The following is a 5,298-nucleotide window of genomic DNA, read 5'->3' on the forward strand; positions in this document are numbered from 1 at the left end:
ATGAGAACCGAACTTTTTCCGGATATTTTCCGGTTCCTACATTTACTTTCCGAACCGAACCGAACCCGGAACTATCCGAACCGAACCGAACCGAAAATAGGTCAAGTACTAAATGGATCCTCTAGCCCCTATCCAAACTACCCGAAACCCAAAATACCCGAACCGAACCGAACCGATACCCGAAATACCCAGGCCTACCTATATCAATGGGTCACACTGCTGTTTTAATAGAATAAATATGCTTTTTCATATAGAATTCATACAAAGGAAGTTTACAAAAGAAAAAAATTCATAGTACAAAGGAGATTGGTGGATATGTTGTTTTTTTCGAATTAAATGTGATATACATAAAAATGGTAAAAGAACAAATCATTGTCAATATGATTATCCTTGGAGACCTTGGCCCCCATTATGACTAGTCAATATATATAACAAAATGTATATAATTAGATCTATTTTTTAGCCTTACATGTCGTCTACCTCACGTGCCAAAATGGTTATCCGCCCATAAAGCTCCACGCAATTTTGTTTTTCCTTTGAATTTACGAATTTTCACTTAATTATCCGAGTTGGGCCATACCATATGAATAATGATATGCTTTCTAACTGGGATAAGACCTATTGCACGATATAAATTTATTTGTATATATTATCGATAGTTTTTTTATATATTTGACCATTTTATTTGTATATATAAAATATTTTTTGTTGTTATTGCGATTGTGAAAGGACCGGTACGTTTTTGGAAAAAAAAAAAGTACTACATGATATAATGACTACATGTATAATTTTACATAATATGATTATTGAGGATGAGCGTGATCTCGATGCACCGATTGGAATTGGAAGAGAAGCTACACCTCCGGAAGTCCAAATACCAGATAATGAAGATAACCGATTCCAAGAGTTTCTAAGTCGATTCAGAAAAATCAAAGATAAAGAAGCTCATTTCTCACTTCGTAATGCATTAATTGATCATTTATGGGAAAAATTTAGTAATAATGATTGTTAGATAATGGTACTTTGTTTTTTTTTTGTCTAATGTATTTTTGTAATAAAATGTTTAATTTAAATATTTTTGCAATATTATGAAAAAAATTCAAAAAGTATAATGAATGGGTTAATTTTCAACATTTACAAGTTAGAGGTGTAAAATGTAAAATAAAAAAAGAATCTTTCAAGAATATTCCTTTTTAGAGTAAAAAATAGAGGAATACATTGGAGAGAAACTCACCTCTATTATAGAGTTTCTCTATTATAGAAGAAAAAATAGAAAAATACATTGGAGATGGTCTTACAAAGTTCATTTTTTAACTATATACCATTAGTAAATTAAAATTGTGATTTTTAAGGTCTAAACAAGAATGACATAAAAGAGAAAATTATGATTTTAGTTGCCTTCTTTTAGCACGAAGAGTTATGTAGCAAAAAAAAGCTGTTCGAATTAGGTTTTGATGTTTTATAATCTGGTTCATCAAAACAAATAAAAATATGAACGGTTCATCAAAACAAATAAAAATATGAACAGATTAAAAACAGAATTTAGCCTATGGTTCATGGAAATTAACCAGATTGGTAACACTAGACCAAGTCTTTTAAGATTTTCCATGGATAAAGATCATTAGAACATGATTAACCCAGAGTTCTTATGATGAGGTTCTTAGCGGAAGTTAAGAAACTGTGTCTTAACTTTTAACTAAAAAAACTAAGAACCGGTTCTTAAATAAGGTTTTAGAACATGATTAATATGGGTCTCTTAGAATGGAGTTCTTAGTGTAATATAAGATACGTCTCTTACCTTTTAACTAAGAAAAAATAAGAAACATTTCTTAAATAAGAGATACTAGACCTCGATCCGCGCGACCGCGCGAGTATTTAATTTGTGTTTGTATTTAATGATTTATTTGTAAATGTAGTCATATTTGTAAATGCAAATGATATATTTGTACTTAATTTTATATTTTAGCATTTTAGAGTAAAATGTATCACCGATATTGGGTATTATATAAAAATATAACATTTATATAATTAGATCCATGTCTAATATATATAGCGAACAAACTTTTTAAATAAAAAGTACGAAAATAGAAAATTGTGAATTAGCATGCTATTTATAAATGATACATTAGCTATAATATTTGTAAGTAAATAAAATGATTGCTAAACTTCAATCAAATTTGGAACATATACAAATTAAGATTTAAATTTGTAAGAAAATAAAATGAAAATATAAATTTGATGTGACTGATAAGAAATTATAGATGGGCTTAATTTTGTGTATATTTAAACCATGACTTTGCGGATGTTTGCTTTTACTTTTGTAAATAAATTATTTTTTCTAAGTGATAGTATATATTTTAAAATCTTACATGTGTTAAATAATTATTTAATAACATTTATAAGCATGACAATTTTATAGTTTATATTTTTTTATTTTATTTTTTCTTGTAAACCGTCAATTGTATTACCACCATTTTTAGAATATGATCCGTGCATCTATACAAATGTTTTATTTTATTTTTTTTTGTGGATCAAAATTTTACAATAATGTCTAATAAATTATTTTATATACATGGTAAGTTAGTAAATAATTATAATGGTGCATTCCAAAAAAAATGAAAAGTAACGTGAATTGTGGTAGAGAATGAGACAAAATGTAACTTATATTGTTACATAAATATTTTTTGTATATATTGATATTCATTAATGTTTATTATGTTAATATGAAATAGATAAGTTAAAAGATTTATATTGAATTGATTGTGAATTTAATTTAGGAAATGTTTTATTAATTTTGAAAAAGACATGGAAAGCATAGAAGTAGGAGTAATTATTACTTCATTAATTTTAGAAAATACAAAAATTATTTAAAAATAGGTTCATTTAATTATTTCAATAGCATTAAGTTGTAAATATTGTGTAAATTTAATGGTTAGTCTTAATTTGTACTTTTTTTTAATAGAATAGATAAGAGACGCCTCTTAATTTTTTTTAGTTAAAAGTTAAGAAACGTATCTTATATTACGCTAAGTACTTCGAGATCTGCATTAATCATGCTGGCCGTTGTTAACTTAATAAATAGCTCATCTAAAGTCGCTGGAAGACAAAAACCCAAAGTTAAGTGTGACTAGTCGAAATAAAAGAGTGGAAGCTAATTGTACGAAATCTTAAAGCCATTATCTTTCTTCGGTCCCTATAGTTTTTCTTGGTATGATCGATTTCGATCTTGTCCAAGTCCAGTGTTTGAGTGACCAAGTTGTTGCTTAGTTTATCGAGTTCAAATACGACCACTTCCGTATAATTTACTCACCTTCCTCGAATTTTCAATTATGTGTTTCGCTCGCCTATTGTTTTTTTAATAACTTGTCGTCTAATGTCTAAAAAAATATTTTTTGAATTTAACAAAAAATGTGGAGTTTCCAGTCGTACTTAGAAAAGTCCGCACTCCATTTTTTACTACGATTGAACACATTCTGACACAGACCATGTTTTCGATATGTAATATTTCAAAATTGACCATATTATTTCCGAAGTCCTATGGTTCCGATATTTCCATAAAGGTTTTGATATGTATAAATTATCTTATTTGTTGTGAAGTTTACCATATTTTCAATTTCTATGTAAAAATTTATTATTTTCTTTGTTTTTCATTTTTGAAAGTTCATTTTCTTCTATTGGTAGGGTTGATTTTTCGACTAAATTTTAAATTTTCATATTGGGTAAAAATGTATTGTTTAGTACTTGGACCGACCTATTTAGTCAACACAAATATCTTCAAAAAATCTGAAAGAATATTCAACATACTATAATTTTATTGGTGTTCCAAATGCTGCGGCGCTGTATTGTATTTGACAAAGATGTTTTGTATAATTTTGAAGAAAAATTGATATTGGCAAAGAGAACAGACTATTAATAAACTACTAGAGTTGAACCCGCGCGCCTGCGCGGATATATTTATTATTTTTAAAACATCATTTTGAATATAAAATAAAATGAAAATATACCCATTGCTTTACATACAGTGATGATTTCATACAGGTAGAACAATTGGTTGGATTGTTTTATTATCAAGTTAGTAACGTTTTTAATAGAGATATATACTATGATATGTAAATGTCATTTAATATGGATTATGTTAGTTATTAGATTGGTCCTAGTATGACTTATTTGTAGTCGATATTTTTAATGACTCTATTTTAATAGAGTCGATAAAACAGAGCATGACCATTGCTTTACATACAGTGATGATTTCATACAGGTAGAACAATTGGTTGGATTGTTTTATTATCAAGTTAGTAACGTTTTTAATAGAGATATATACTATGATATGTAAATGTCATTTAATATGGATTATGTTAGTTATTAGATTGGTCCTAGTATGACTTATTTGTAGTCGATATTTTTAATGACTCTATTTTAATAGAGTCGATAAGCAATCCGAATTTCGATTAACAAATAATTCACCTAGAAAAATTGATATTGGCATGGACTCTAATTAAAAAGGAGGACACATATGATATCACAAATGGCGGTCTTCTGCATGTGATAAATATTATATAATAGCCGTCTTAGGGCATATTTATTGCAAGCTTTTAACTGCTCCCCTTAATATTAAATAGATTAAAAATATTCAAATCACAGCCAAAATATGAAGACACGCAGCTTAATTACGGATGCGAAGGGGCGCCTCTTGACAGACACGTGTCTGAAGTTAATTGGGGAGAGGAAAAATGAAACGCGTTGTTTCGTCTCGGTTCTTCATTTCTCTATCTCTCTGTTTCTCTCTTCCTTCTCTCCTCTCCAAGCGATCGAGAAGGCAATATATCTTTTTCGCCGTGGCTGTTCTTCTTCTCGGTGGCTCTCTAAGCGGGTCTTGTTGACGAAGGAAAACGGAATCCCCTCTATCGGTTGGTCTCATCGGCGAAGGATAATGGCGAGATCTCTCTTCTTCGTCGTGGCTCTTCTTCTTCTCGGTGGCTGGAAAGGTAAGGATGAGTTTGTTTGTGCACGTCTTAGCTTGTGCATGTCGGGGAATCTAATAAAACTGGGCTTAGATTATGTTATTTCATCGTGAATCTAGATAAGTTCTATCCACTAATTTTTGTTTTTTTTTTCTGTGTTTGTGTCTTCATATGGAGTGATGAAGAGGCATGATCGAAGCTCAAGCTTGGGCTTTGTCTGACAAACCCCCACGATTGTTCATAAGGTAAAACCTTTCTCTTTGGTCTTTTCAATTGTATAAAATCAATCTCTTTGCTCTGTTGAATAGGAAAGACCATAGTTTATATTCGTTGCTGG

This window comes from Brassica oleracea, chromosome C8, assembly GCF_000695525.1.
Source record: "Brassica oleracea var. oleracea cultivar TO1000 chromosome C8, BOL, whole genome shotgun sequence".
Classification (NCBI taxonomy): Eukaryota; Viridiplantae; Streptophyta; class Magnoliopsida; order Brassicales; family Brassicaceae; genus Brassica; species Brassica oleracea.